Source organism: Tamandua tetradactyla, chromosome 17 (genome assembly GCF_023851605.1).
Source record: "Tamandua tetradactyla isolate mTamTet1 chromosome 17, mTamTet1.pri, whole genome shotgun sequence".
NCBI classification, from domain to species: Eukaryota; Metazoa; Chordata; class Mammalia; order Pilosa; family Myrmecophagidae; genus Tamandua; species Tamandua tetradactyla.
The window spans coordinates 20037128-20049393 of NC_135343.1; the positions used below are offsets into that span (position 1 = coordinate 20037128).

The window sequence follows — 12266 nt, forward strand, 5'->3', positions numbered from 1 at the left end:
AGACAGTGGCACTTCAAGTGTAATATCCAAACACAGTAAAAGCCAATCTGTGTTTATGTTCTTCAGTACGGCAACATCTGCAGCTTCCCCATTCCTGCCTTCAGCGGGACTTCAGGACAGCAGGAGGCACACAGTGATGCTTCAGATGACACGCAAAAAGGGGTGATGGAGAAGACAATGAAATGTCTCGTTTGTTTTTACTTTGCCAAGCAGTAACTTATAGGACTACTGAAATTTATGCAGCATTTAATCTTTTAATAGAAGATGTACTTGAATAATAGTATGTCTAAGACAAAGGCTGATTTAGGAGGTAGATGTTTAGTCACATGATATACTCAGGTATTTATTATCCATTAGTGAAGGTTTTTTTCTTTCATGAACAGGCACCGGGAATCGAACCTGGATCTCTGGCATGGCAGGCAACAACTCTGCCTGCTGAGCCACCATGGCCTGCCCTAGTTAAGTATTTTCATAATATTTGAATTAACAGTTTTAGGTGAAGGTACAGAGAATTGTTTGTAAATTTCTTCCTATATACCAATTTTAACCAATTAAAATGAACATATTTTACTTCTAATGATATAAATCAGGCATAAGAATCGCTTGATATCTCTAAAAGTTTTCAAGTTCAGAAGTATTAAACTTGGGAATAACTAGATTTTGGCTGCCTGATAAATAGACTCTGATTCTGATTGTTTATATTTATTTAAGTATTATTAAAGACTAAAACTAGATGTCTAAACTGAATTTTCATCATGCATTTTGAATTTAACGGCTATGTTTGTTTTTTAATATGTGGGAAAAGAGAATTTGTGGGAGACAATACAGTTGGTGGATGTAAGTGACATGAGCTAAAAATTGGTTAAAAAATTCTCCCTTGGCCTTTAGAAAAAAAAAAATAGTGAGGGTTTCTGAACATGCACAGATGAAATAAATTCTCCAGTTTGTTCTAAATTGAGAGCACAATTGAGAGGAACTAATTTAGCATTCTTTTCCCTCCTCTTTTATTTTTTTCTCTCCCCATACTAGGATACGGATAAACCGGCTGCCAGCATTGATGAGGATCAGGATGATAAATTCCTCCAGCAAGGAAGAAGAAAAAGCCCTTAATGGTGAACATGCAGGCACACCGATTAAATAATGTGCGCAGAGAGAAGGTAGGGGTTGCAGAATGCACCTGAATCCAAGTCTCCTTGGCTTACAGAAGCACATTTCAAGTGGCTAAGAGTGTGGCCTCCCTCATAGGCATGAAAATCCCAGCTTTAGTATGTGTGTTGTTTGTATAGTCTAATATAATTTACTCCCCTTGTCTAAGTCCCAGTTCCAAAATCTGTAATCTGTGAGTGAAAACTGCAAGTTGACTTTCAACCAGTCTGCACTTATGCTTTGTCCATTCTCATTGGTTAGCCGTGTCAGTTGTTACTTATGAGGACTGAATAAAGTTGTTACTTATTTTGAGTATCACCCTTAGATAATAGTACTTACTTCATGGAAACCATTGTGATTGTGATAATTAAATGGGGTATGTATTCATCATTATCATATTTATCATTACCATTATACTTTTGAATAAAGGGTCAGCAAACTATGGCTCACAGCCCCAAACCGAGTCCCCTCTCCAACTTTATAATCTTTATAGGCCTATAATCTTTGTAGGTAAAGTTTTATTGTAACACAGCCATGCCCATACATTTATGTATTGTTTATGACAGCATTCATGCTACATAAAAAAGTTTGGCGACTCCTGGCCTAAATGGAGATTGAATCCTACTTAAGCTTTATCACAATGCAATCTAAACATTTCTGATTCATAGAAAGACACAAACATTTTTAACCAGGTCTTTAAAATCAAAGAGGGTTGTACTTTGTCAAACTTTTGAGGACAAGTTGCTAGGAATCTACTTAGAAGTGAAGAAACTTCCCTCCCAGTGCTAAAATGAGGTCTTGAGGATGGGAGTCTCCATGCGCTCCGAGATTATATTCCCAGAAATAAAAAGCCACATATGAACACATGACACTCATGTATGTAAGGAATGCATCACTGTGTACACTTTTTGCTTTCATCTTCCCTCTAGTCTCCCATCCTGATGTCAGCCTTTAACCTTGCAATGCTGGATCAAGGCAGGGAATGGAGGAGTGTTTCCAGAAAAGGCAGAGGGAGAATACATTTTTCCCCGCCAGGTAGGTGGCATTCAGGGTCACTTAATTTTTCACAGCACCTGGATCCTTCAAACAATTATTTGGGTCTCAGATTTGATTTTGCTTCCTTAGAACCAGTAAGTGCTTTAGGAACTTTACCAAAAAACATCAGAGTTCATTTACCTTTTCCTATTCTTCTTTAATTTGATTGAAATCTTACAGGAATTTGTGAGGAAGCTGAGAGAATAATCTCTTGATAATGGAAGTAAAACATCAGAAACATGCAGCACAGTAAGGGGGTAGAGTCAACAAATGTGGTTCATCAATTAATACTGAATGAGTATCTACAATGCACAAAGCATTGTGTTCATCTAGATATTCTATATAGGCCTGCATCAATTTGCTAAAGCTGCAAGAATGCAATATACCAGAAATGGAATAGCTTTTGAAAAGGGAATTTATTAATTTACAAGCTACAATTTTAAAGTCATGAAAATGTCCAAGTTAAGGCACCAAGTTAAGGCACCAACCAGAGGGTACCTTCACTCAAGAAAGGCTGATGCCATACAGAATATCTCTGTCAGCTGGGAATGCACTAGGCTGGCATCCCTGGTCCCTTGCTACTGGGCTCCATTGCTTTCAGCCTCTGTGTCCTGTGGAGGTTCCTCACTTGGCTTCTCCAGGACTGGGTTTCATGTCTTGGCTTCCCTTGACTCTCTCCAGGTCTGGCTTGCTTAGCATCTCATGGGAAGGCACATGGTGCACATGGTAACGCCTGCTGGGCCCTGCATCTCCAAACGTCTCGGTCTCCTGTTGATTCTGTGGGTCTGGACTCTCTACAAAATGTATCCTTTTTTAAAGGACTCCAGTAAACTAATCAAGACCCACCTTAAATGGGTAGAGTGACAGCTCCATCTAGTCAAAAGGTGACACCCACAATTGAGTGGATTATATCTCCACGAAACAATCTAATCAAAGGGCTCTACCCTAAATAATATTGAATGAGGATTAAGAAAATGTGGCTTTACTGGGGTGCATAACATTTCCAAATCAGCACAGGACCCAAAGTGTTTTTCAATCTATATGTAGACTTGTACTGATTGACACTGTATCCATTATTCAGCTTTTTAAAAAGTCTTGATTTCACTGTTTTGAAAAGAAAATTTTGAAAATTTTTTTATTGTTGTTAATTGATATTATTTGGTTCCTGGAGAAGAACAAATATATTTTCCTTTTACCTAGGATATGTTTAACTAAACATTTTTTATCCTTAGTTTTATAAACATCTTGTAATCTTGGCTTTTCAGGAAAGATCTGATTGGAAATCACTTGCTTCTTACAGAAGATCAATTGTTTTACAGAAGTTAAGAGAAAGCTTCTTTAACAGCTGTGGAGGTGGAATGGGGTGTGCCTCTGCCTAGAGCTGAGGAAAAACTAAGTCCACAGTTGACCTCCTGCCCAAGGCCTGGAGAAGCTGAGCACCTGGTCAGGGTAACAAGATCTTTTTTTTTTTAAATTAATTTATTCTATTTATTAAACATATCAACATACAAACATAAATATTCTTACCATATGATCATTCCATTCTACATATATAATCAGTAACTCACAATATCATCACATAGCTATATATTCATCATCATGATCATTTCTTAGAACATTTGCATCAATTTAAAAAAAGAAAACAGAAAAAAGAGTCATACAGGGTAAGAAGATCCTGACGCAAGTCTTTGGAAGCCTTCGGCTCCCTCTGCAGAGGCAGCACAAAAGGAGGGGCTGCCCCAGCATTCCTGGTCCATATTAGCCCTTCACCTGATAGATGCAGGAGGGGAGCAGGTGGCAATGATGGGATCAGGATCAGCTTAGAGGCACATCCCGCCCAGGTGAAAGATGACCTCCCGGTCTTAACGAAGCCTGAGTGTGTGTCCTCAGCCCAGGAGAGCCCTCCATGTCTCCTGCTTCACAGCCTTACCCTTTCCAAAATATCATCTTCTCTCCTTACCCCATCTAATCTTCACTGAGAAAAGCTGAGTTAATTTTGTCAGAAAGAGAAAGGAGGCACAAGACGAAGGTGTGTTTTTGAGGCGGTGTGAACAGGACTGCATTGTGTCTAGCTTCTGATTGTGTCACAGGTTCTCTGCCTTCTCCTGCTTCTTTTCTCATCGCAGCCCTCTGTTGAGACTGGTTGCCAGTAGAACCCATAACTTCTTCTTGTCAAAACTGGCCCTGGGAAGAGGACCTGGTAAACTCATTTATGCTGAGGCAAGGTTGATATGTATTAACTTTTAAGGATGCTTGTATTTAATTCCATGAAAACCTCATTCAAAGGTGAAACTCCAGCATGGGCTTTCAGATCTTAGACAGTAGATGGGGGAGTCATCTGAGGGAGTAGAATTCCCTCCCCACCCTTAAAACCCCAATCACAGACTGCAGATTACTGCATCAAAGTACAAAATCATATGTGAATATATGAACACAATTCACCACAATTTTAAGAAGGAAAAAAGCTGTTGCCATCTCCATCTAAACGGCCTTATTCTAGCTTTCTTAAAAGCAAACTCCAGAAATGTAGATAGTCTAACAGTAGAGCCAAAGGAGATAATCATCTTCTAGCCTGTCAGAAAACGATTTCAATCCTTTTTGGCTTTCCTCCAAGGATATCTGAGTAGAACATTAAGTGGTTGAAAAGCCAAAGTTTTCAATGTTTCATAAATGCAATCAGTCCTATATATTAATTTTAGGGAAGAACTAAATTATGAAAAGTTTCATATTAAAGGCAAGCAGCTCTATGGGTTTTTCTTTTATGGGGGGGAATGAGGGTGGGAAGAAATGGGGGACTTAGGTTTTCCTAGTTAGTGTTTGTGTTTTTGTTTTTGTTTTTAAAACTATGGATGAAGGAAAAGAAAACACTTTGCTGGCACACAGCAAAGTTTCCCATAACACTCTCTTTGGCCGTGGACTAAGTACAACATACATAGTGCCAAAAGGGGTTTTATGCCTTCTTTTTTTTTCCCCTGCAAAGACAAAAATGAGCACAGAATCAAAATAAAGCTAGAATAAAAGCCGTATTTCCACCACATGAACTGGGCTTCTACCCTGCCTCTTAATAATCACTTCCAGGGTTTGGTTTTGTCAAACCTAATAACTAAACAACCTTCCTTCCCAGTGCACTTCCGGAAGACACATAAATACAGGGACTTCTGTGAGCTGAGAAGCCACTGTTGCATTGGTCAGGTGTATTTGTAAACTCACTCATTTGGCCAGTATCTCCCAGGCTATCTGCTGAGGGCGGCGGTGGTTGGGGAAGTTCTTCTGAAGACAAGGAGCTTCCCTGTCCCAGCAAGCTTTCCATTACCTGCCTGCAGCCTCTGCTCAAGTACTTCACACGCAGAACCCATTAACTCCTAACATGAACAAAGTGATTCACAGTCAGGGGAATTTCTTGCCCAGAGAAATCAGATGAAATAGTGGGGGATTTTTTTCGATCAAGGGTAACTGACCCATGAAGGCAAGATTCAGGGAAGTAAGCAAATGCTTTTTCAGGATTCTCATTTTCCTAATTTTAAGCAGGACTGAGCTTACCCCCTGTGGCCCAAACCTCAACTTCCTACTCTAGAAAGTGAGGAGGATTATCAACTACTTTATAGAAAAAAAATTTACTTTCATGTAGTCACATACCCCCCATATTGTAAATAGAAACATTATCCTTAAATGTCATGAGATTAGGGAGAGATTTTCTAAGCATAAAAATCATAGGGGAAAATTGGGCGGGCCGCGGTGGCTCAGCGGGCAAAGTGCTTGCCTGCTATGCCGGAGGACCTCGGTTCGATTCCCGGCCCCAGCCCATGTAACAAAAACGGAGAAACAGAATACAATAAAAACAAGAAAATGTTTAAAAAAAATGTTTCCCTTTCTTCCTTCCTTCCTTCCTTCTCTCTGTCTTTCCTTTAAAAAAAAAAAAAAAAAAAAAAAAAAAAAAAAATCATAGGGGAAAATAATAAAATAAGGTATAAATGATCAACTATAAGAATTTAATACATCTCTATGGCAAGATAAACTATAACTAAAATCAAAAGTCAAATGATAATTGAGAAAATATTTATAACAAATATAACAGGCAAGGATTAATATTCTTACTAATGAGGAATTCTTACACCGCAAAATGAAAAAAATTCCCTAATAGCACATTATAAAAGCAGACAAACAGGCAATCTTAAAGAAGAACAAGCTGAAGGACTTACCCTATCAGATATAGTAATTAAGACACTGGTAAGACAATTGGCACATGTAATGGTTTGAAAGGATTATTTACCCTAGAAAAATCATGTTTTAATCCTGATCCAGTCTTGTGGGAGCAACTGTTTCTTTTAATCCCTATTCAGCACTATATATTGGAAGCTTGATTAGATTATCTTCATGGAGATGTGACTTACCCAATTGTGGGTATTAATTAGAGGGAGCCGTGACTGCACCCATTCTAGGTGGGTCTTGATTACTTTATTGGAATCCTTTAAAAGAGGAAACATTTTGGAGACAGGCCCTTTTAGAATCATGAAAGCCCACACAGCCAGAGACCTTTGGAGATGAAGAAGAAAAATGCCCCTAGGGGAGTTTCATGAAACAAGAAGCCCGGAGAGAAAGCTAGAAGACATCACCATGTTTGCCATGTGCCTTTCCAGTGGAGAGAGAAACCCTTCACCTTAGGTGAAGGTAACCTCTTGTGGGTGCCTTAATTTGGACATTTCTATGGACTTGCTTTAATTTGTACATTTTCACAGTCTTAGAACTATAAACTAACAACTTAACACATTCCCCCTTTTAAAAGCCATTCCATTTCTGGTATATTGCATCCCAGCAGTTAGCAAACTAGAACTGCACAAGAACGTACAAACCAACCAATGGAACAAAATAGAGGGTCCAAGAACAGAACCACATCTATCAGGTCATCTGATTTATGAGAAAGGCGATAAATGTTGTAGGACAGAGGGTAAGGGATGGTCTTTCTGTTAAAGGTGCCGGGTCACTTGGCTAGGCTATTTGTATGGGAGAATATGTATCTGGACCCTGACCTCACACCATACACGAACATTAATTCCAAGTGGATTACAGACCTGAATGTGAAAGAGCAAACAATAAACTTTTAGAGAAAGACAGAAGAACATCTTCATAATCTTGGAACAGGCAAAGATTATTCAAACAAACATGAAAAAGCACTATCCATAAAAAGATAACAATAACAATTAGATCGTATTAAAATTAAAAACTACTGCTCATCCAAAGATGCCACTGAGAGAGTGAAAAGGGAACCCGCAGAATAGGAAAAGAAATTTGTAAAACATATCTTTGACTCACTCAGTAGGAAAATGGTCAGAGTTGAATAGATACTACATAACAGAGGATATCTAAATGACAAATAAACATATGAAAAGATATTCAACATTACTCATCAGGGAAGTTAAAATTAAAATCACATTGAGATCCTATTACACACCCACTAGACTATCTAAAATTTTATCAGACTGATAATACCAAATGTTGGCAAAAATTGCTGATAGGAGTTTAAATTTTATGGTCACTTTGGAAAACTGTTTGATGGTCTCTACTAATGTCAAATATATGCATTCCCCTATCACCCAGTGATTCTACTCCTAGGTAATCCCCAACAGAAATGTGGACATTTACTCTCCAAAGATATGTCATAGCAGCACTATTCATAATAGCACTGTATTAGTTAGGGTTCTCTAGAGAAACAGAATCAACAGGAAACACTCACACATTTAAAATTTATAAAAGCGTCTCACATAACAGTGGGAACACAGAGTCCAAAATCCACAGGGCAGGCTGTGAAGCCAATGATTCTGATGGAGGGTCTGGATGAACTCCACAGGAGAGGCTTGCCGGCCGACGCAGGAAGAGAGCCTCTCTCTTCTGAATCCTCCTTAAAAGACTCCCAGTGATTAGATTAAGCATCACTCATTGCAGACAACACTCCCCTTGGCTGATTACAAATGGAATCAGCTGTGCATGCAGCTGACATGATCATGATTTAATTCTATGAAATGTTCTCATCACAAAAGACAGGCCAGCACTTATCCAACCAGACAAACAGGTACCACCACTTGGCTAACTTGACACATGAACCTGACCATGACAAGCACCAAATGGGAAATCTTCCAAATGCCCAAATATCTAGTAATGGGGAAATAAAGTGTGATATACACACACAATGAAATTCTGTCAACAATGAGGAGGAACAATTTACAAATGTACACAGAAAGAATGAAACCAGTCACCAAAGAGTACCTATCTTATGATTTCATTTATATGAAGTATAAATACAGAGAAAATAATCTTTATGTTGTTGTCCTGGTGAGAGTATAAAGCATCTGTTCTGAAAGATTTTATTAGCAAAATAGCAGAAGGGATTGTATTAGTTAGGGTTCTCTAGAGAAACAGAATCAACAGGGAACACTCACAAATATAAAATTTATAAAAGTGTCTCATGTAACCATGGGAATGCAGAGTCCAAAATCTGCAGGGCAGGCTGTGAAGCAGACGATTCTGATGGAGGGTCTGGACGAACTCCACAGGAGAGGCTCACCAGCCAAAGCAGGAAGGAAAACTGTCTCCTCTGAATCCTCCTTAAAAGGCTTCCAGTGATTAGATTGAGCATCACTAATTGCAGAAGACACTCCCCTTGGCTGATTACAAATGAAATCAGCTGTGAATGCAACTGACATGATCATGATTTAATTCTATGAAATGTCCTCATCACAACAGACGGGTCTGCACTTGCCCAGTCAGACAAACAGGTATCACCACTTGGCCAACTTGACACCTGAACCTGACCATGACATGGATCAACAATCAAACAAAGTTCATTACCTTTGATTACCTGGACTCCAAACTAAGCAAAGAATCACATGTAGATTTACATTAAAAGATATTCATGGTAGTGTTCTTATAACAATAAAAAGCTGGAAACTGATAATAGAGAATTATCAAAAGAAGTGATTAAACAATCTTTGAGCATATTTAAGACCATTTTTTTTTTTTACATGGGCAGGCACCGGGAATCGAACCTGGGTCCTCTGGCATGGCTGGCAAGCATTCTTGCCTGCTGAGCCACCATGGCCCACCCTTAAGACCATTTTTTAAAAGTCTTTTGTCAAGGTTTAATGCTCCTCATGGATGCGCCTCACGGATGCGCCTCCCTGATGCCTGGGCCATTACTTCCTTTTTCTTGGTATGTGTTGTAACCTTTTGTTGAAATCTGGTCATTTTAATCTGGAGGTATGCACTGCAGTGCCCAGGATCCTCAGGAAACTGTCTCCTGGGTAAGAGGGAACATTTGTATCTGTGGAATTCCTGGAGTCACATGCACATGCCCAAGACAAGATGAATGCGCAGAAAGGATCAGGGAGGCCCCTGTGCTTTGGCCTCAAGTTACTCTCTAAACTCACCTTATGGATAAGCTCTGAAAGAGACCATTCACGCAGGCCACCTAAGACTCTTAGGTGTCTGTTCCTCAAGCTGAATTTTAGACTCTTAGGTGTCTGTTCCTTAAACTTGTATCCAGCTAGTGTTATGACAGAGTTTTTCTGGAATGCCAGAGGCTAAACAAAGAAGGAGGAGGGGGAGGAAGAAGAGGAGAAAAAGAAACCATCTTTTCCACTTGTTGTAGATTGGCCTGCGTGAATGGTCTCTTTCAGAGCTTATCCATAAGGTGAGTTTAGAGAATAACTTGAGGACAAAGCACAGGGGCCTCCCTGATCCTTTCTGCACACTCATCTTGTCTTGGGCATGTGCATGTGACTCCAGGAATTCCACAGATACAAATGTTCCCTCTTACCCAGGAGACAGTTTCCTGAGGATCCTGGGCACTGTAGTGCATACCTCCAGGCAGCCAGGACTTGACTGCTTTCCCACAGCACTCTGCAGGACAGCTCTGTGAGTGCTGTGATCTGCCTCCCACATGTAGGGCAAGTACTGGGATAGCCAGCCTGAGAGAAGTGTCTTGGTTTAGTCCTTAGACAGCCACCAGAGAGACTGGGCCAGGCATGCATGCTCCCATTAAGTACTTGAAAGTTATTATGCTACCCCGGAACTGGGACCAGGGACCTGCCCTGGGTGCTCAGGTTGGCTCTGTGTGGAGCTGGTGAAAGGGTGGGGGAGGGGGCCAGATGCCATGAGTTCCTACTGCTTTTAAGTTACCTTTTCCTAATTCAGGGCTTGCCCTGTTACTACAATCCTTTAACTGTTTCCTGGAGCTTTGGGAAAGATGTTTCAGCCAGTTCTTGCTGATTAGTCAAAGCTTCTGCTGGGCCACAGAGCTCTGGAGTGTCTCACTCTGCCATCTTGATTAGGGCTTAGTAAATAAACTATGGTATATCACTATCAAGGAACTATTATTCAGTCATTAAATGCATGTTTTTGAAGAATATTTAACAAAATTGAATAGTTGTGGTATAATGTTAGGTAAAAAATGCAGAATAAAATATTATTTATCCAGTGTGGTACTAATTTTTTATATATATACACTCACATACATATATCCGTAAATCCATAAACACACATCCATCCATTTGTCCATATATACATGTATATATATTAAATAAAGAAATACACCATGGGGTTAATAATATCCTGTCGTTAAATGGAATAACGGAGCATTTACATTTTCTCCTTTTTACAATTTTGCATAGTAGTTCTTAGAGCGAACTCAAAGTTTCTGTCATACCCTTGAGCCTATCATTAATGTGAACTTAAGGCCTCTTTCATTGCCCAGGAGGATTCCATTGGCACCAAATGTTGAGTTTTATTGAAGATTTTGTCGTAAAGACAAGAGGAGAGCTTTACATCATACAGGCAACAGTACTTCATATATCTACCTTCAGTTGTGCCTCATCTCTCAATTCTTTCTAGCTAGTTCCTGGATAGACCGGTTTCTGCCTTCCTAAATTCCAGCACTTCTGTATCCCAGGTTGCTAAATCTCTGTCTTATGGAGAACAGTTTGCTTTTCTAAATAGGATATACCCATATCCAATGCCTCACTCAACATTTTTATGCAATTTTCAAATTTTCTACAATAAGCTCATACTACTTTCAGAATCAGAAAGAAAATTCTGAAATATTCATAGCAACTCAGTAGGGAAATTTCTCTATAGGCAGTAGTATTAATGTAAGTATAAGATCTGCAAGACCAAGTCAACTGGTTACAATTAACCATCCGGCCAGAAATTCCTCAACCTAAAAAATATGCATATCAGGTACAAACTTATCTGATATTTTGAATTATCTGTGGAGCAGCTCCCCTTGGTGAGGGCAGAGTTGGAGGAATTATTTGTGTAAGTATTAGCCTTACTTAACATTGATCAATAATGAGATGAAACAGTTAATTCCAGACCCTGAGGAAACAGTGGCAGGAGCAAACATAAGAATTATGTGGCTTGAAACTCATTCCTGCTTGGTTTTATAGTAACAGCATAATTATCCTCCAAAAGTCACTCAGAACTAATGTAGGATGAGGCTGTCCCCCATCCATCCCGCCACCCACCCAGGGAATATGCATGCCCCATGTACCAGGCACTGTCCTAGGAGGTAGGCGCAGTAGTAAACAAGGTTCACACGATGCTCTTTTGGACTTTTAAAGTGTATGGGGAAGGGAAAGTGTAACAGAGAGGATCTTTTTTGAAAAACTGTCAGATGTGTTTCTGGGTTCTCTAAATCTTACTGCCACAGGACCTCCCACCCACTGCAGCAGTGGGTGTCAGAACTTGAAGGTAAGGACAGAAACTTGTTTAAAAAATAAAAGTCATTATTCAGCACTTTTACCGGGAGCAAGTGTGATGAAAGCCTGACTTCAAGAGAAAAAAGACTTTCTAAATTACTTTATATAACACATCAATGACTAAGCCCGAAGGACTCAAATTATACTAATTCTTCCATTCTACGAAGGATGACTCTACCCAAACCTTGTTGTTCTAGAGGAAGTTTCCCAGAGAACATCTGTGCCAATATGTTGGGAGGTGGAAGAGCGGAAGAGGAGCTGAGAGCTTTGGTGGACATGGGGGTTTAGGATGAAGGGAGTCCCAGTAGGTAGGGATGATAGGACCAAGAGCACATG

The 12266-nt window shown here is 39.7% G+C and overlaps 1 long non-coding RNA gene across 1 annotated transcript; it reads left to right on the forward strand.

Annotated features, from left to right (window-relative positions):
• The first annotated feature begins 380 nt into the window (after positions 1–380).
• Positions 381–10990, forward strand: LOC143661517 (uncharacterized). The gene is made up of 4 exons (XR_013164648.1): positions 381–458; positions 1030–1157; positions 2076–2181; positions 10928–10990. It is a non-coding gene; the product is annotated as an uncharacterized LOC143661517 (long non-coding RNA).
• Positions 10991–12266: the final 1276 nt, after the last annotated feature.